Below are 21,704 nucleotides of genomic sequence, written 5' to 3' on the forward strand. Positions count from 1 at the left end.
TTAGCCAAATTATTGCATTGCCCTTTTCGGTCCCATCAAATTCTCGAAGGGCAGGGAACAAGTGCATAGGGGAGGGAGTTTTCTTGAACTTTCTGGATTTAAATACAGCCCAGTGCTTTCCAATAGTTAAGTGGTAAAGAATCAATCAATCAGTGTAGAACAGGTTGGGTTTGTTTGAGCTGCATGTGGCTGTGGTCAGGGAGAATAAGTTGTGATGTTATCCGACTGATTCAAATGAGCATAACTCATTGGCCCTTTATGACTCATCTCACCTATGGATTTTGACTATCTGTCATTCTAATCATGGTTAAGTACCGTTTCATTGAGGAGCTTTTGTTTTTAGAGCCCTTTAAGCTGTAGCCTATGTTTTAAGAGGGGGAGTGAAGTACATGCAAATAATTGGGAAAATAATTTGGCTGTCTGATACCTATCTGGTATTTTTCCTTTTGTTTAACAACCACGTGGAATCTCGTATTTTTGACTCCCGATTTTTATACCACCTGCGTCTCTGGATCTCAATCCTGATACAAACCCGATCCACCATTTGCGACCTCTGTCTACTGTCGTGGAAATTTCCTCTATTTACCAAATCATGAGCGCAAACCACACACAAGTCAGAGTTAGTTATCAAAGTCCATCTTTAATTATATGAGCTCTATCACAACCCTGTGACACTCAGATCAATTCAGTGTCTATCAATGAATTCTCTGAGAGCCCCACTACATTGCAACTGAGATCCTTTAATAGCAAAGAACACACATTGTCAGACAGCATAGACATAATAAATCGTTCAGCTTTGTCTCCTTACTCAAACCCAGAAACATAAACCAATCCTCCATATCAACAGGCATATATCAAATTGTCATTTAGATACAACCAATTCTAAATACAATCAATCCTGGACAAGCTCACGGGGAGCATAGAATGATTCCAGACACTGCCATCCTCCTCTCCCAGATGGGAAAAGTAGGGAGTGACTGGCACACAGACACAGTCGAGCAAAAGATATGTTTACACATGACACCTTGACCACTCCCCTCTCTGCGGCCCATGCAACTTAGTCTTGACAGAGAACAGATAACTGCCAATGGCCACCACTATCGTACAACAAAATACATTCTTATGAGAAATAACTCATAAGCATATCATGAATATAAAACATCTTACCTATGTTACCAACCAATTCTGATTATTCCCCAACACTACATGCTCAGATAAGATCATTTTGCTCTGAAGTGTTTTTTTTTAGTGGTTGCACATGACCTGCTGTTACCATGACAACCACCCCAAATGTTTGAAAAAGAGAAGTGACATGAAATGACCATTGCATCGGTGTACTACTTTCAGAGGATACATCAGTGTGAGTGTGCAAATCTGATATGGGTCACAAGTAATTCTGAGTGTGGACAGTCAGAAAAAAAAAATGGAGAACGGATATGGAAAGAATCAGATTTGGGTTCTTAGTTTGGGTTCTTAGAGTGGCTATGTAAACACAAGCCGTATTGTCATACTTGTGTGTGTGTTACCCTTTTTTTCAGGCAGCTTTCTTATTTCTTTCACTAGGCTAGTACTCATAGAGAGGGGCCCCACCTGATAGAACCCAGGTCTTATCAGGGCATAAAATTAACTTTTTGGTCTACAAGCGCCTGTGACGGGTAGATTTAAAATCTACCAACCACTCGTATCTTTCACCAGATTTTTTTTGTTGTTGCCAAAATTACATCAGTAGACTTTAGTTTCAAGTAAATTAGACCAACTTTTATGCCTGTGCGCACCGCTTCTAAAGAATGAGTCTTTCACTCAGCTCTTAACCAGCCAGAAAGTGTTGCAGCATGATGTAGAATAGGCTATATAGGATTCGTAGTTCTTTGACTTTGTGCGATTAATTTACCAGCTATGAATCGAAACTGCAGAAATACTTTAAATGTAACTGTAGCTGTTTTCATTATCCTGTAAATGTGATCATACTTGACTATTTTCATTCACAAATGCGAGTGAAATGCTCGCACTGTGGAGCCCAGACCACACGTTGATGTGCCTGGTGAAATAGACATCTCACCTGCCAATGCCAAAATCGACCCGCAGGTGGCGAGTGTTCATTTTAGGCCCTGGCTTATATATGTGTATATATGTGTGTGTGTGTGTGTGTGTGTGTGTATATTTATGTATGTGAGTGGCAGTAATAGGCAAGGGGGTGTATATGGTTATTATCTAGGCCTACAGGACACTGTTTTACCATGAGTTAGTAAAACCATGAATGATACTGGGAAGATGTACCATAAGAATGTATATGCATGCAGGGTTGCCAGGTCAAGCTAAAAAAAAATCTAGCTCAATGACCAGTCAAACCCTTCCCAGGAGGCCTGAAAAGTAGCCCAATTTTTTTGTTGTTTTTGGATTAAGAGATCATTTGCCATTCACCTTTTTCCCATAACTTTATCAAGCCAGTTAAGTATTCTCACGTTAGAGGAAAACCAAATTTTCCTTCAAAATAATAAATATTGCAAGCTATGACATTACTTGATCATAGTAGTCAAACGAGTTAATCGGCATCCATTGATATAAAACTCGCCATATATATATATGTATATATATATGTGTATATATATATATGTGTGTGTGTGTTTTCCAAGGAAAAAGAACGATCTTTTTCACTTGCCACATTCAAATTCCTATATTACGTCATAAGGCACAAGGGCTATGGCATATGGCCAATACACCACGACTAAGGGCTATTCTTAAGCATAATGCAAAGGCGGAGTGCCTGGATACAGTCGTTAGCCATGATATATTGGCCATATACCACATACCCCCGGGCTGCCTTACTGCTATTATAAACTGGTTACCACTGTAAATAGAACAGTAAAAAGTATACCACGGCTTTCAGCTAATCGGCATTCAGGGCTCGAACCAGGTTTATAAATGTAAATCAATCGTCTGCGCATGTGCATAACTAGATAAATCCGACAGGAGTTTGAGTGATGAAAGCTGGACAGAGGATCTCAATCTCTGAGCAAGAAACACTTGGATGAACATAAAAAAAACTGATATTAGTCTATTCTCTGGCAATTTTGCTGTTATTATGTGCCAGATGTTAAGACTACAAACCCTTATATATGGCCCATTGGCAAGATTGACTTTTCATTAAAATGGGTGTAGGCTACAGAATAAAATATGTTTTTATTATTGTAATTACATTTAGATATAGTTTGCTTAGATAAAAGCATTTAGTCTATAGCCCCTGATATGCCTACATCTAATTTCAGATAGTTGACAGTAGCCTAGACAAGATGTAGGCAAGCTGTAAACTGAACGATTTAGCAGCTTGCTTAGTTCAAATTAAGACCAATTTATTCATGAGTTGAGGCAATTCCGCAGTAAGAAGTGTTTGTGTTTCCCAATAGCCTGCTGAAATAGGCTGGGGTCATAATTTAAATCACTGAATTAAATATTAATAACGTACAGTACCAGTCAAAAGTTTAGACATACTTACTCATTCCAGGGTTTTTCTTTTTTTTGGTACAATTTTTTCTACATTGTAGAATAATAAAAACATCAAAACTATGAAATAACACATGGAATCATGTAGTAACCAAAAAAGTGTTAAACAAATCAAGATACATTTTATATTTGAGATTCTTCCATGTAGCCACCCTTTGCCTTGATGACAGCTTTGCACACTCGTGGCATTCTCCCGGCATTCTCCCAACCAGCTTCATGAGGTAGTCACCTGGAATGCATTTAAATTAACAGGTGTGCCTTGTTAAAGTTAATTTGTGGAATTTTATTCCTTAATGCATTTGAACCTATCGGTTGTTTTGTGACAAGGTAGGGGTGGCATACAGAAGACAAGTAAAATACCAAGTCCATATTATGGCAAGAACAAGTCAAATAAGCAAAGATAAATTACAGTCCATTGACTGACCTTCATGTCTTAAAGTAATCTGGAAAATTTGACGGTGCCACGTTGAAAGTCACTGAGCTCTTCAGTAAGGCCATTCTACTGCCAATGTTTGTCTGTGGAGATTGCATAACTGTGTGCTCAATTTTATACACCTGTCACCAACTGATGTGACTGATAGCTGAATCCACTAATTTGAAGTCCACACATTTTTATATATATAGTGTATATACAGTTAGTTTGGAAAGTATTCAGACGCTTTTCTTTTTCCACATTATGTTAGGTTACAGCCTTATTCTAAAATGTATTAAATATTTTTTTTCCCTCAGTAATCTACACACAATACCCCACAAAGTTAAAACAGGTTTTTAGAACTCTTTGCAAATATATTACAAATTAAAAACGGATACCTTATTGACATAAGTATTCAGACCCTTTCCTATGAGACTTGAAATTGAGCTCAGGTGCATCTTGTTTCCATTGATCATTCTTTAATGTTTCTACATCTTGATTGGAATCCACCTGTGGTAAATTCAATTGATTGGACATGATTTGGAAAGGCACACACCTGTCTATATAAGGTCCCACAGTTGGCAGTGCATGTCAGAGCAAAAACCAAGCCATGAGGTTTACGGAATTGTCCGTAGCGCTCCGAGACAGGATTGTGTTGAGGCACAGATCTGGGGAAGGGTAACAAAAGAATTCTACAGCATTGAAAGGTCCCCAAGATCACAGTGACTTGCATCTCTGCAGTGTTCTACCAATCAGGCCTTTATGGTAGAGTGGCCAGACAGAAGCCACTCCTCAGTGAAAGGCACATGACGGTCCACTTGGAGTTTGCCAAAAGGCACCTGAAGACTCTCAGACCATGAGAAACTAAATTCTCTGGTCTGATGAAACCAAGATTGAACTCTTTGGCCTGAATGCCAAGCTTCACGTCTGGAGGAAACCTGGTATCATCCCTACAGTGAAGCATGGTGGTGGCAGCATCAAGCTGTGGGGATGTTTTTCAGAGACTGGGAAACTAATCAGGATCAAGGTGAAAGGAGCAATGTACAGAGATCCTTGATGAAAACCTGCTCCAGGACCTCCGACTGGGGGTGAAGTTTCACCTTCCAACAGGACAATGACCCTAAGCACACAGCCAAGACAATGCAGGAGTGTCTTTGGGAAAAGTTTCTGAATGTCCTTGAGTGGCCCAGCCAGAGCCCGGACTTGAACCCGATCTAACCTCTCTGGAGAGACCTGAAAATAGCTGTGCAGTGACGCTCCCCATCCAGCCTGACAGAGATTGAGAGGATCTGCAGAGAGGAATGGGAGAAAATCTCCAAATACAGGTGGCAAAGCTTGTTGCGTCAAACCCAAGAAGAACCGAGGCTGTAATCGCAACCAAAGGTGCTTCAACAAAGTACTGAGTAAAGGGTCTGAGTACTTATGTAAATGTGACATTTAAGTTTTTTATATTTAATACATTTGCAAAAATGTTAACTTGTTTTTGCTTTGTCATTATGGGGTATTGTTTGAAGATTGAAGGGGGGTTATTTAATACATTTTAGAATAAGGCTGTATAATGTGGAAAAAGTTCAGGGGTGTGAATATTTTTATTTTTGGGGCTGTTAAGCACTTTGAACACAGTGCCTATAAATTATATTAAGAGTTATTGTTTATCATTGACCTAACTGACCAAGATATCTAAGTTATCAGCCTCACTATTGTAATGCTGTGTTATACTCCTTCAGGCCAAATATTGACTCTTATCTCCCTCCGTCCTCTGGGTCTCTAGACGCCCCCCCTCCCACGTGGGAGCAGCTGGAGAAAGGTCTGGTGGCGGTGAAGACTGTAGTCCACGGCCTGGTAGATTTCATCCAGAACCACAGCAAAAAGGGAGCCGACCCACAACAGGTACTGTAGCTCACATGCCTTTCCCCGCTACGCCTTTCACTCTACAGCAGCCTTTATTGGTCACGACCCAAAGTGGGTCGCAACATGTCAGAGAGAAAAGGATATATACATTGCCTTCACAAAGTATTCATACACCTTGATTTATTCCACATGTTGTTTTTACAGATTTTGAACATCTGAGTGATAGGACTAACACCACTGTGCGCACGCCTGTCGTTACTATGACAACTAGCATAGCCATGTCAGCAAATGACTGCTGTCTGAACACACATACGATTTGTTGTTTGGACAGTCAGTATTCCAGAACGGATTTGAAAAACAACTTGATTTGAGTGCTGTCAAATTGGTTGTTGATCATTGCTAGACAAACATTTTCAGGTCTTGCAATACATTTCCAAGTAGATTTAAGACAAAACTGTTACTCGGCCACTCGGGACATTCACTGTCTTCTTGGTATGCAACTCCAGGGTAGATTTGGCCTTGTGTTTTAGGTTATTGTCCTGCTGAAAGGGGAATTCATCTCCCAGTGTCTGGTGGAAAGCAGACTGACTGAACCAGGTTTTCCTCTAGGATTTAAAAAACAATCTTAACACTCCCCAGTCCTTAACGATTACAAGCCAAGGGTTGTGACTACTTTCTGAATACTTTCTGAATATAGTAATATAAATGTTGCTTTTTAGGTGCAACATTCCAAAATGTAATGTACTTTCCAATTGTACTATTGATTGCCCTGTCATGTTTCAAATAATGTGGCAAAACGGACTTTGGTAAAAAAAAAAAAGGGATTTAATATGGCATAGGTGTTTATTTACATTTACATTTAAGTCATTTATAACGCTCTTATCTACTTTAAAGATAAGATATCAAAATTATTTCAAATTTTCATAGTTTGTACAATATTGGCTTTCTGGGAGAATCTTCTATCCTGTAGTGCAGAGAATTTCAAACACGGGCTTTCCAATGCACCTATTGGTCTTATTTTTTTAAAAGCAGATATTGAATATTCCTTTGAGCATGGTGAAGTTATTAATATAACTTTGGATGGTGTATCAATACACCCAGTCATGACAAAGATACAGGAGTCCTTCCTAATTCAGTTGCCCGAGAGGAAGGTAACCGCTCAGGGATTTCACCATGAGGCCAATGGTGACTTTAAAACAGTTTAATGACTGTGATAGGAGAGAACTGAGGATGGATCAACAACATTGCAGTTACTCCACAATACTAACCTAATTGAGAGTGAGAAGGAAGCCTGTACAGAATAAAAAATATTCCAAAACATACGTCCTGTTTTCAAGTAAAACTGCAAATAATATCATTTGAATCCGTTTTGAATTCGGGCTGTAACACAAAATGTGGAATAAGTCGAGGGGTATTTATACTTTCTGAAGGCAGAATTTGTGACAGATTTTTTTCAGGAAAATTATCTAAAATTTGCGTAAAGAAAATAAAGCACATAATGTACCATTTCACTTCAAAGTTTTCATGTACTGAAAAAAAATCTAAAGTGCAACGTGTTTCCATCGCATTTTCAACTCTATGGACAGTTATGTCCAGAAGCTGTTGTGTTAAATATTAAATGTGCCCACTCTGGTCTTGCCACGTGCTCTCTAGCCAACAGCTCACAGTTACAGTGCAGGTAGACTGTGCGTGAAGGCTAGTCTACATGAAATGCATTTCCGACGCCATTTCTCACACAATTAATTTTACAGACACAAGAAGATCCCACCAGGTTGAACAAACAAATTATGTCTGCATGTATAAAATTATACTGCAACTTTCCATCACAGCTGTCGATTAAAAACTGTAGCTGGAAATGTGGTTACTCTAAAATGTCTCTCTCTTCAGCCCCCCCAGCACAGCAAGTACAAGACTTACATGTGTCGGGACATGAAGCAGAAAGGAGGCTGTCCTCGAGGAGCCAGCTGTACCTTCGCCCACTCTCAGGAGGAGCTGGAGAAGTAAGTCCCTTTCAGAAATATAAACATCTAACTACCACCATCCTTTTGATTGAAATGGAATAGCGCCCTCTTTCCCATTTAAATCAATAGACCTAAACATATTTTGCTCTGATAACCTCTGAGTTTGATAGTTATCACTTAGAATGGCACTGTTTTAAAACCTCTTCCCCTTGGTGTAGATTTTTTATTTTTGAATCTACGGTAGGATGACTTTTCTGTTTTATAGCTACTGTAAAATTAAAACTGTATTTTGTGTTTATAGCAAGCCACCAAGGCCAGAAGTATAACTGTATTTTCTGTTCGTAGGTACCGTAAAATGAACAAGCGTTTGGTAGCTCGCCTCCCTGGCTCATCTGGCCTGCTGTCGGACGATGGACTCTCTTTGGACGTGGGGGTGACCCGGAAACCCTCGCCCCTCACCAACGGCTCAGCTGTACCCCCCATGCCCCAGCTCATCGCCCGTGGCACCGACCTTGTGACCTACGACCTGTTGCGCAAGCCCAAGATGGACGGTGGGAGCAACAGCTCCCCGGGATCGCCCCCTGACTCGTGAGTGGGAAACACCGCCTTTCAGCCAACCTTCAAATAGATATAATTATGTTAATCTAGTTTGTAACAGAAGAAAATGTGTGTTTTAGCTATATTGTTTTGTTTAAATAAACACTTTTTAAAATTATTTTTTACATTAATGCGAAAACTTGATTGATTTATGTATTTATTGTATCCAGAACTCACTGTTTTTCTACCCTCAGTCTGGACTCTGGGCCCAAACAAGGGTACCCCCAGCCACCCCATGCCATGGGCTACTCCAGGGGGCCAGGAGACCACATGTCCATGCCCAAGCAGATGCCCAGTGGTGTGGTGCCCCGGGGGCCTCAGATGTACCCGCAGCAGCTACCTGAGATGTACTACTCTGACTCTCGCCCCCCGCCCTCCTCCTCGCAGTACGACCCCTCGCAGTATCCCCAAGGTGAGGCTGCTAAAAGCTTGTTTTGTGCTGTTGAAACATCTGATTTAGTTTCATGTTTTTACTTTTACTTATTTCAATGCTTTTGTTGAAAGACCAATATGAAGAAAATGTCATTTCCCCCTCGCCCCACAGGTTACCCCTACCAGCAGCCCCCCCAGTATACCCCCCAGCGCTACATCCGCAACCCCCTCCCCCAACGAGCCCGCCGGACTCTCCTACCAGGACCCCTATCCTGACTACGGCCCACCCGATCGCCCTTACCCGGCCCCCCACTCGGGCCCTCCCTTTTCCTACCCTCCCCCATCCCACTATGACACCCGGGGCCGTCACGGCCCTTACCCCGGCCCCCTCCTCCGCCCCAGCCCTACCCCTCGCAGAGGGACGACATGGTCCGGATGAGCCCCGCACCCCTGGAAGGGCCCCCTTACCACCAGGAACAGGCTGCCAGGGAGAGGTATCCCCCAGAAGGATTCTACCCACCGGGGGCCCAGCCCCAACCCTTGAGGTCCTACGTCAGAGTGAGTTTGGTTCCTCCACAGTGGTCAGCAACCCTGGTCCCAGAGAGTTACAAGGTAGATTGGCTTTTTGGACTGGACCAGTAGTAAAACCTTATTCAACCAGTCCAAAGTCTTGATGAAGTTGAATCTGGCTGCGTTGCCACTGGGCTCAGAAAAAAGCTAGCACCCCTGTAACTCTCCAGGTTGGTGACCATTGGTGAACATGCACACGGACTACAATGCAGTTGTCTTATGACTCATAAGATATGAGCTGCATCTCCCTTGAGTTATACATTTGTGTCGTTAGAAGTTGGCCAGAAGTCAGATGTATTTAATATTGAATAGTTATCTCATGAACTGTGTCCCGAGGTGAGTTAACTTGGAGCAGTATGGCCACTCTTCCCAGCCCAGTCTGGACGACCTGCACCATTGGTGTACACTATATTTATTTGTAACTAATCATTAGAAATGTTGTCCTGTGGTTTGTTAGGAGCCGTACGGGCGCTCCTCCCAGCCCAGCCTAGACTACTTGCACCACCGCCGTAAGGAGCTGATGGCCCAGCTGGAGGAGAGGAAGGTCATCGCTCCCTCGCCCACCCTCCCCCACACCTTCCCCAGCGACTACCCCCCAGAAGTGAGGACCCCCCCACACACACATACACACCGAATGTCACTCAGGGTCAACACACACACAAGTCAGTTCTGCCTGGTCCAGAAACAAACTGTTGAGTGACTAGTGTTGGCCTTCAAAGCTCCCCACTGGTAGTTTTAATGTCATGACATTGTCTATTTATAACAGTTTCAAAACAGAGCTTCTGGTGCTGTTTTAGCTATGACAATCTTATCTTGCCATGACCCTGTTTCAGCAAAATTCCATATTTTATATTATTCCGCTCTATATACAAATTTCTAAAATGCCTATGTTTTAGCATGTTTAAATACTGTTTCCTAGTTAGCATGGATATACAAGTAAGTTACTAACACGTCTGCCTGTCTCCACAGTACGGGGAGGAGAGCTCCAAAGCCTTTGGGAAGTGCAGGGAGCCCGACTACGCGGGCCAGTACTCTCCCTGGTCCTGTGACACCATCGGCTCCTACATCGGCACCAAGGACTCAAAGCCCAAAGATGTCATGGCGCCCGGGGCCATGGAGATGATGGTGAGTGACAGTTGGAATAGTGCCGGTGGGTCTTAGTGAGACAGGTATGTGTCTGAACGTGTTACTGGTTCAGATGTCACAGGAGCAGTGTTGTGCTTGATGAGGAGGATTAGAACAAGCTACATGAGCTCTATTTTTACCTAGTGTCTTCCTTCCTCCCTTTTTTTTTCATCTTCTTACTTCACCATCTCTCCTATTGGCTTTGTTTGAGAGCATCTGTTAAATGGTTCAATTGTTAATTGCCCCTCGGCCTTTCACTCTCATTTTCCTCTCTTCGCCCCATCTTTCCCTCTCCATTTTGTTTTATTATTGTATTTCACTCTGGATGAGTGCGTCTGATCAATGTCTACAATTCTAAAATGTGCCCCTACTCTCTGTCTTTCTCAACCCAGTCTTTTTGTTCATTTCTCTCTCTCCCGCGTCTCTTTGCAGAATGACTGTTAAATTATTGTTAAATGAAGGGCCTGCTACTGTTACTGACTAAATAAGGGGCCTGCTAAATGACTGTTCTAAATGCCCGCCCCCCCCTCTCTATCTAGAATGTGGACGGTAAAGGTAGGCGGGGGGAGCCCTCCATGGAGGCCCAGGTCAGGCGGGGGACAGAGGTGAAGGACGACGACCCCATCATCCCTTTCGGCCCCCAGCCCACTGTGTCACGCTTCGGGGCCATCTCACGCACCTCCAAGACAGGCTACCAGACGACAGGCCCCATGCAGGCCTTGGGCTCCACCCAGGGACCCAACCCCAAGCACATGGCCATAGCTGGTAAGGTTACTCACACTTGGCACTTGTAACTTTACTTTGACCATTCACTGTCGTCACCTTATCACAGTCATATTCATTAGGCACCAAAAAGAAGGAAACAGCGAGAGACTGCCTGGACTTAAAGGGATAGTTCACCCAAATTACAATATGACACATTGGTTTCCTTACCCTGTAAGCGGTCTATGGCCAAGATATGACCGCAATCCAATCTTTGGTTTTATTTACCTGGCATTGTTCCAAATGCTAACATTTTAGCATTCTCACATGTCCAAATCATTCTAAAGTCTCAAATTGTTTGTGAAGCTCATTTAAGTCTCATATAAAATGATTTGAACATGATGCTCAAAAAGTGCTAATATCGGTCCAATGACTTTAATGGGATTTGTGCCAGGTTACCTAAACCAAAGCATTGATTGCAGTCATACCATGTCCATATACTGCTTACAGGGTAAGTAAACACATTTCATTTTGTGATTTGGGTGAACTACCCCTTTAAGGAACACTTCATTTCGATTTCAGTTGCAAAACGTTTTTCTTTGCATGTCTCAATGAATAGTTGAACAAAGTATCTAAGACATGATCGGTGGTTAACGCGTCATTGTCCCGCCAACAGCGGAGTACTCCTATGAGAACCACGGAGGCTGGGGCGGAGCCTCCTACCCCTCCCACCAAACTGTCGTCTCCTCTCAGGGACACTTCAGTGAAAGGTACGGCTGAACACACCTCTCACCTCCTCAGCTATTAATTCACATTTATCAGTAATTCTGACGGTTCTCTTCTTTCTCAGGCTGCCTATGCCAACTCAGGACAGAGAGCAGCTGAAGACTGAGCTCCAACAGGTCAACCAGCAGATCAACCAACAGTCTCAGATCCACAGCATGGAGGTGTGTATTCACACAGAGAGAGGGGACAAACACTTGTAATACTCATGTGTAGACACCCTCAACCAGAATCCAGGACGGGCAACATCAACTTTTTGCTTTGAAATTGAGACAAAAACCTAGCATTTTTTGGGGGTGTGGGGCATCCGAGATTGTAAGTATTGGTAGAGAATGGGTTTAATTGTAGGGTGGAAAAACTGACCTAACCCTGGACTCCCTCCTCCTCTTCCACCAGCTCTCCCAGCCAGGTCAGAACCAGGGCCAGCAGGGGGGGAAGTGGCCTGGTCCAGCGGGGGGTTCTGGCAGCGCTGCCCCAGTGTCCAGCGAACAGCTTAGCATGGAACTCCACCAGGTGGAGAGGGAGATCGGCAAGAGGACCCACGAGATGGACATGGTGAGGGAGAGGGGGATGGATTGATGGGAGAATAGTAGGTTGTCTGTATTACAATGTGAAATCATTCTGCCCTGCCTCCCAACGCCCTATAGAGTTATTGCTAGCCATATCAAATCAAATTTTATTTGTCACATGTGCCAAATACAACAAGTATTACATTACTTACAAGCCCTTAACCAACAATGCTTTAAGAAGTTAAGAAAAATAAGTGTGAAGTAAAAAATATAAATATAATTAAACAGCAGCAGTAAAATAACAATAGCGGGGCTATATACAGGAGGTACTGGTACAGAGTCAATGTGCAGGGGCACCGGTTAGTTGAGGTAATATGTACATGGATAATAGTTAGTGACTATGCATATATAATCAACAGAGTAGCAGCAGTGTAAAAGAGGGCTCTAGGTAGCCCTTTGATTAGCTGTTCAGGAGTCTTCTGGCTGGTAGAAGCCTTTTGGACCTAGACTTGGCGCTCCAGTACCGCTTGCTGTAAGCTAAGTGTGTATGATACCTGTAATCTATGGCTTCTGCTTGGGGTATGTACGTAGGGTAGCTGTGGGGACGACGTCATCGATGCACTTATTGATGAAGCCAGTGACAGATGTGGTGTACTCCTCAATTCCATTGGAAGAATCCCAGAACATGTTCCAGTCTGTGCTAGCAAAACAGTCCTGTAGCTTAGCATCTGCTTCATCTGACCACTTTTTTATCGACCGAGTCACTGGTGCTTCCTGCTTTATATTTTGCTTGTAAGCAGGAGTCTGGAGGATAGAATTATGGTCAGATTTGCCAAATGGTGGGTGAGGGAGAGCTTTGTGCAGGTCAGTGTGTGGAGTAAAGTTTTTCCCTCTGGTTGCACAATTAACATGCTGATAGAAATTCGGTAAAACTGATTTAAGTTTCCCTGCATTAAAGTCTCCGGCCACTAGGAGCGCTGCCTCTGGATGAGCATTTTCCTGTTTGCCTATGGCTGTATACAGCCCATCGTGTGCGGTCTTAGTGCCAGCATCGGTTTGTGGTGGTAAATAGACAGCTACGAAGAATATAGATAAACTCTCTGGGCAAATAGTGTGGTCTACAGCTTATCATAGTGTGGTCCTTCTGTAGCTCAGTTGGTAGAGCATGACGCTTGTAACGCCAGGGTAGTGGTTTCGATCCCCGGGACCACCCATACGTACAATGTATGCACACATGACTGTAAGTCGCTTTGGATAAAAGCGTCTGCTAAATGGCATATACTATACTATCATGAGATGCTCTACTTCATGCAAGCAAAACTTAGACTTCTTTTGATTTTGTGCACCAGCTGTTTGCAAATATACATAGACCGCCACCCGTTGTCTTACCAAAGGCTGCTGTTCTATCCTGCTGAAAAAGCTTAACCCGCCAGCTGTATGTCGTCGTTCAGCCACGACTCGGTGAAACAACATAAGATATTACTGTTTTTAATGTCCCGTTGGTAGGATATACGTGATTTTAGTTTATTTCCCATTGATTGTACGTTGGCTAATAGGAGTAATGGTAAAGGGAGATTACCCGCTCGTCATCGGATCCTTACAAGGCACCCAGACCTTTGTCCCCGATGTCTCTTTCTCCTGCGAATGAAGGCCTTGTCGGGGTCTGAAGTAAATTCTTCTCATCAGACTTGTTAAAGAAAAATTATTCCTCCAGTACTGGGTGAGAAATCGATATCGAGAAGCTATTTTCAGTCATTAGACACGGTGACAAACAAGTTACAAATAACGTAAAAAAACATACACAATAGGACAATTGGTTAGGGGATCGTGAAATGGCAGCCATCTCCTCCAGCTCCATTGATGTTGTCGTCTGGTATTATAGCTGGTTTGTGTTAATGTGTCTGTATTTTATTATGGATCCCCATTAGCTACTGCCAAGGCAGCAGCTATTCTTCCTGAGGTCCAGCAACATTAAGGCAGTTATAGAATTTAAAAAACATTACATTCACGACACATGTGTACAGACACCCGCTCCATGACATGTGAGTTGATGTGGTCTCTACAGGACAGCCAGGTGGCTCATGAGGTCCTGTACAAGACGAAGACTGCAGAGAATGGTCAGCAGGACCACAAGGCCCAGCTGGAGGAGATTGCTATGGCCCTGGGGTGAGTGGAGACACACAACTCAATAGTAAACACACATGTATAAAGACATGACATGCTGAAGGATAATATCATGTCAGAAGTTTACATACACCTTAGCCAAATACATTTAATAATAGTAAAACTTCCCTGTCAGTTAGGAGTCACCACTTTATTTTAAGAATGTGAAATGTTAGAATAATTTACTTCAGCTTTTATTTCTTTAATCATATTCCCAGTGGGTCATAAGTTTACATACACTCAAGTAGTATTCGGTAGCACTGCCTTTAAAATGTTTAACTTGGGTCAAACGTGTCAGGTAGCCTTCCACAAGCTTCCCACAATAAGTTGGGTGAATTTTGGCCCATTCCTCCTGACAGAGCTGGTGTAACTGAGTCAGGTTTGTAGGCCTCCTTGCTCACACACGCTTTTTCAGTTCTGCCCACAAATTTTCTATATGATTGAGGTCAGGGCTTTGATTGCCACTCCAATACCTTGACTTTGTTGTCCTTAAGCCATTTTGCCACAACTTTGGAAGTATGCTGGGGTCATTGTCCATTTGGAAGACCCATTTGCGCCCAACCTTTAACTTCCTGACTGATGTCTTGATGTTGCTTCAATATATCCACATAATTTTCCTCATGATGCCATCTATTTTGTGAAGTGCACCAGTCCCTCCTGCAGCAAAGCACCTCCACAACATAATGCTTCACGGTTAGGATGGTGTTCTTCAGTTTGCAAGCATCACCCTTTTTCCTCCAAACAGTTTGATTTTTTTCACGAGACCAGAGGACATTTATCCAAAAAGTACCATCTTTGTCCCCATGTGCAGTTGCAAACCGTAGTCTTGCTTTTTTATGGCGGTTTTGGAGCAGTGGCTTCTTCCTTGCTGAGCGGCCTTTCAGGTTATGTCGATTATAGGACTTGTTTTACTGTGGCTATAGATACTTTTGAACCTGTTTCCTCCAGCATCTTCACAAGGTCCTTTGCTGTTATTCTGGGATTGATTTGCATTTTTTGCACCAAAGTCCTTTCATCTCGGAGACAGAAGGCGTCTTCTTCCTGAGCGGTATGACAGCTGCGTGGTCCCATGGTGTTTATACTTGCGTACTTGTGGCAGACCAGGGGGTTTGGTCAAGACGTTTACACAGATCAGAGTATGATTAGCTCGGTTTCAAGGGTGTTTAAATAATAAATAAAGATAAGGATAGGTCTCCATGAGACCCTCGCCGCTCTTGCTGTATCCTGTCGGCCACAAACTTAACTCCCTCCTCATACCTTTGCAACTGTCCCCAACTATACGGGAGTCCTTTCTTCCCCTGCTCTCCCTTGTGTGCTGCCCTTCTGGTAGCTTTATGGGCCTTGCACAGCTGGTGAGCAATCAGCCTTTGATTACTCACCAGATCCCAATCAGCCCCAATTAGTCCTGGCCGGAGAGCCCGTCAAGACCTTGCATGTCCAGCAGATGGAGCCATCACCTCGTGATGTATACTAAGTTTGTCACTAGGCCTCGATGAGTCTCCCCCCGGTGGCTGACCTGCTGTACGCCACAGTACTATTCTTTGAGCTGAATGTGGTACCTTCGGGCATTTGGAAATTGCTCCCAAGGATGAACCAGACCATTTTATTTCTGAGGTCTTGGCTGATTTCTTTAGATTTTCCCATGATGTCAAGCAAGGAGGCACTGAGTTTGAAGGTAGGCCTTGAAGTGGTCCTTCTGTAGCTCAGTTGGTAGAGCATGGCGCTTGTAACGCCAGGGTAGTGGGTTCGATCCCCGGGACCACCCATACGTAGAATGTATGCACACATGACTGTAAGTCGCTTTGGATAAAAGCGTCTGCTAAATAGCATATATTATTATATATTACATCCACCGGTATACCTCCAATTGACTCAAATTGTGTCAATTAGCCTATCAGAAACTTCTAAAGCCATGACATAATTTTCTGGAATTTTCCAAGCTGTTCAAAGGGACAGTCAACTTAGTGTATGTAAACATCTGACTCACTCGAATTGTGATACACTTACTTTGGAGTGAATTCACTGTATGTAAACTTCCGACTTCAACTGTGTGATCTTTAAGCCTCTCTTGTTTTGTCTCTCTCCGTCTTTCTCCTCGTTTCTAGTGAGGTGTCGAATGGCTCCAGCGGTCTAGTTCAGGATGGCGGTGTGGGCGGAGCTATGCTGTCACTGACCACTAGGGCGTCATCGCTTAGCCTGTGTTCTGAACCAGGACCTGGGGGCTCTGATCTGCAGAAGAATGGTGTGGTCCATTCCTGCTCCTAGACCATATACACTGCGACACACACACACACTCAGAGCCTTTGTTCTAAAGCATGCACACACATACTTGTTTTATTTAGAGGATGAGCAGTATCTGCCGTGATATGAATTTTCTTTCTTTTTGTTCTGTGAATGAGCATTTTCTTTATTTTTTATGACTTTCATCGCCTGGAAACCATTTGATGACACTTATTTCTCTTGTTTTTTTTTACTGGGATTATAAAAAAAGACTCAAAGTAGATATGTCAAAAAAAGCAGATGATGATGATAATTGTTCAAAGAAGGCTATCCCTCCTACGTAGATATCACATACCAAGACACGTAGTGCATCGAAGGGTGGATTATTTCTCAATTCTCCCCCTCTATTTTTTTGTGCCCGTTACCAGGGTAAGCAACTTGCAGGGACCTTAATTACCCCCAAAGATGGTTTTAAGGCTGTGAAATGTAAACGTTCAATTTCATAACCAATTTAGTATCGAATCCTAACTCTGGTTGTTTTGGTCTTATGTACTACATAACTATCAAAAGTCTTGGTGTTTTACGACGTAGTTATGTCAGCTGTCATAAGTATCATGTGTCTGTTTATAATGCATTATAGCCTGGTATTTTATAAGGCAAGTCAGTTAAGGACAAATTCTTATTTACAAAGACTGCCTAGGAACAGTGGGTTAACTGCCTTGTTCAGGGGCGAAACGACCCAATTTTTTTTTACCTCGTCAGCTCGGGGATTCGATTTATCAACCTTTCGGTTACTGACCCAACGCTCTAACCACTAGACTACCTGCCATCCCGGTATGACATGTTGTTTCTTTCTGATGCCTTTGACAGCTAACTAACGGTTAGTCAGTGTAGTAACCGTTCTGTTGGCGTTCAGTAATAAAGGTGTAACCACTAGTGTTCAGGAATACGCCACCCCCAGAATCGTAAAACGTGTTTGACCAGATGCGGGGCGGGGGGGGACACGTTCCACCAACGATCAGTCAACCCTCAGAGCCAAACAAGACCATGTCACTTCAAGCCACATGCCGTATTTAACCTGTCATGAGAAGTCTGATTTTATTAGTGCATTTTATGAATACATCGTATGTCTGTTTCATACTTGAAAAGCAGTATCTTATTAACCAAAGCATTCTGTTTTAAAGATTGCAAAATGTATCTTTTTGATAATGAGCTTTTCTCATGTTTTCTATAAGGGAACATACTATGTGCTTCTCGTGGGATGTGGTGTGACTTGCTGCAGAAATGTCTTGTTTGTACTTTGATGGCCTGGAATTCAATCGAACTTGCAGCGTGGAAATGCAAATTCCAGGGAGTGTAACACAACATTAATTTTCACACTGCAGGAAGAACATTTTCCACGTTGCGAGAGAGATTTAATCCCCTCCCAGTGTGAATTGAATCATATGGGGTGATTGGTGTTTTTGTTCTTCGTCTTCCTCAGAGCTCCTTATCTGGTCATTGAAAAGGCCTCCCCATTGGGATTCTTGTCACTGGTTCTCCTTAACTTCTATGAAGTTGCGTTCCCTTGTTTGTTTTTTTGCTTGCGTAAATTGCAATTTAAGGGGGTGTGGCCTGCCTGAACGCTAGTCCGTAATTGGAGGGAAAGTAAAATGGTTCAATATGCATATTTTTTTTGCTCCTCTTGTTCTTAATACGTGTGTTAAAGGTGTCTGTAGTCTGCCAAACAGTCCTTTCAATGGTTTGTGCGTCAATGTCAACCGTTAGAGTAGCGAAAGTGTCTTAAATAACTGTCATTCTACAGGCTTAAAAAAAGTCCTATCCCTTTTTTTGTTTTTAACCGTGTACTATTAGTTCATTTTAGAACAAGTCTGTATCAAGACACATATTCAGGGTATCTTAGTGGATTCAAAACCCAGGACTTTGGCCCACACATGTGAGGCTTAAAGCAAGCAGCCAGAGTGTGTTGCCCCTCAAAAAGCCTCTAGTCAAAGTCTGGATCTTTTTAATGAAATTTTTCACTATATTGTTTTCTGGTTATTATTATTATTGGAAGCTATAAAAACAAAGAGTTGCACAATCCATATGTATAACTCACAGTAATATATTTGGTTAAAAAAAAACAAATGTTTCGGCATCACTGTGCCTTTCGAAACGTTAATGTTTTTTTTACCCAATAAATTACTGGGAGGTAAAACGTATGGAGTGTGCGACTTTGTTTTTATAGCTTACAGTTTATTCACCATTAGTCAAAACCTCTACACTAAATAATGTTCTCTGGGTGTGCGCCAGCTCATGCTTTTTATTATTAGGATTATTACTTTATTATTGATGTTCTGTCATGGTAATTGTTTATCGCTGATGCTCGTTAAGGAGCTCTATGCCTTTTTGTAAACAATTGTCATGGTTAGCCATTGGAGAAAAAAGCTGCGCTGAAATGCAAAGAGGTTGATCCCAGTGCTCAAACGGTTACGAATACACGGAATGTCGGTGACGATCGATCGGGTTTCATAATTTGGGTTCAGGAAGAAAAAAAACTGTCCGCGATCAGTGTAGATGGGTGTTGAGGGCCAGGGTCAGTTATAGGGTGTTTTTTTTTTTTTTTTCAACCACACTTCATGCCTCTTGGGCTACTCTTTGCTATATTTTATTGTTTAGGTAAACAACTCACTTATACATATGAGTATGTATACATACATTAATATACTAAGCACTATTAATGTGCCACCTCTTATTCTACTCGCTCAGCATTTATATTAAATGATCTCTACTTAGAATCAGCTAAATGTTTTATATTATTTCTCTACTGGTTGCCAACAGACTTTATCCTTTCCCAGTTGAAGGACTTCTGTGCGCATTGATGTGTGTTCACTTAATCTTTTTGTGTTCAAACAAAGATAAGTTCTCTACTGAAATATGCTTCCGAAAGAAGACACAATTTAATGATGAAAATTTACAACAACAATACAAATGTTTGTGTGCGTGTGTTAGGTTGTATTGTAGAAAATGTACACTATCTTTTTGTCAAAGTAAAGTGCGCTGTGCTGGGTGACTGTGTGGAAATATTAGAAATGTGTTGAGGTTTTCTCTTTTAAGAGGTCATCCGGGTAAGCCTTTAATTTAGTCAAAGGCATGCTTCATATTCTCAAGGAATAGTTCTAGGCCATTCCTTCCAACAGTATGAGATCATTTGGAAGCACCCTAACCAAATTGAAAGCAATCTTAATTGGCACACTCATTTTTTCACCACCATCACTAATCACATGACAGGCAGAGACACATGTTTTGTAATATTTAGCACAAACAAGGTGTTTCTACTGGGGAAAATGTAATCAACTAGTTGGGTTTGTTTTTCTTTCTTCCTGTCATTGAGTGAAATCACTTACTTCCCAGTCTTACAGTGATCTATGTAACTCATCCCAAGGCGACGCATCATGTTGTCCATCCACAGGGAAACTGTCAAACTTGGCGTCACACTTATCCACACAGGTTTTCATTTGTTTCAGAATAGTCATGAAAATGTGCTTACCCTTAAGTCCCTCCAGCTGTGAGCCTTCAAGAGAGTTCACTTCAAATTTGTCTAATGATTTTAGATATCAAAAGTGGTCTGTTGGCTTGAGGCCACATTCCATGCCATCTATTGTGAAGATCCAGCTATAAGCCTCAATCCCCAAATCAATGGCAAAGGTGAACATAGTCTAGTTACCTGAACATAATTCAGTGCCCATCATTTCCACTCATTCTGGGTTTAAGGCATATAGTTTATATATATCTCAAGTGGTTTAACGTTTATTCAAGGTCATGTCCCAAACCGTGTGTTTGTGTGTGTGTGTGTGTAATGTTTTGGGACGTGACCTTGAATAAATGTTAAACCACTTGAGGTCTAAAACGTGCAACAAACTTTGATTTTGGAGTAAACTGTCCCTTTCTGAAAGCCTATAGGTGAGGTAGAATTAACAATTATTTAGTTTCTATGGGAATAGCAATGATGTTCATGTCAGTCTCATGCTTTCATTTGTTTCTGAGTGAAACTGCTGCCTACCCCTCCTTCACACAACCAATGAACTCTTCCCCCAAACCACAGAACTCTTACTGCTGTTTTGGGCTCACATTTTAATTCCTAACTTTTGGGAAAAACTCAATGGCTGTTTTATTTTATGATTAATCCCTTGTAAAATATCTCTTAAATTAAGGTACAGTTTTAATTTCAGCAAGAAAATACGTTTTTATATGTATTATACTCCATTAAGGAATGTTTCGAATTATCTTCCTCCAATGTGGATGTAGCCATTATTACACCATTTTATGACTTTGTAAGAGAATTCACTGTGTGAAAATTGGTTTGCATTTTTGTATAATACAATCTGCTTTTTTTTGTTTGATTACGAGAGGGAGGTCAAACTGGAAGTTTTTAAGAGAGAAATGAACCTGTGAAATTGAGAGAATCCTTTTTTAATTTATGTACAACAGTGATTCTATGCTGAGGGGGGTGGATTAAAAGATATTGCTAACTCTGATATTCGCGTCTTGTTTTACTTTCCCATGGGGAAATGAGTGAACATCTGAGCGCAAGTATTATCATGCATAACACTACATTCTTTTTATCTGCCCCTGCCTGTTAGCCCACACATCTTTATCCACCCCAAACTGTGGAGGACAGAGATTAACTTTGCCCATCACCAATTTGAGGGATCAAAACGGAATTTAAGAGGATTAAGGAGTATCAACCAATTTCCGGCCACATTGATGGCGTGTGTAATGTTACACAGCGTGGAGACATGTTTAGTTAGTTGTCATGATGAGCCCTTCCCAGCTAGCTAGTTTATTCTGACCGGCAGTGGTGTTGTGGAGGGTATACAGTGTATCAATAAAGCTGATTGAATAGAGAATGTTTAGCTTAATGTTGATAGGCTTTATTTTTCCACGTTTTTAGGCGCA

At 42.1% G+C, this 21,704-nt stretch overlaps 1 pseudogene; it reads left to right on the forward strand.

Annotated features, from left to right (window-relative positions):
* Window positions 1-21,283, forward strand: part of LOC124009538 — a 36,607-nt pseudogene extending 15,324 nt beyond the window's left edge.
* Window positions 21,284-21,704: the final 421 nt, after the last annotated feature.

Source organism: Oncorhynchus gorbuscha, linkage group LG22, assembly GCF_021184085.1.
Source record: "Oncorhynchus gorbuscha isolate QuinsamMale2020 ecotype Even-year linkage group LG22, OgorEven_v1.0, whole genome shotgun sequence".
Taxonomy (NCBI): Eukaryota; Metazoa; Chordata; class Actinopteri; order Salmoniformes; family Salmonidae; genus Oncorhynchus; species Oncorhynchus gorbuscha.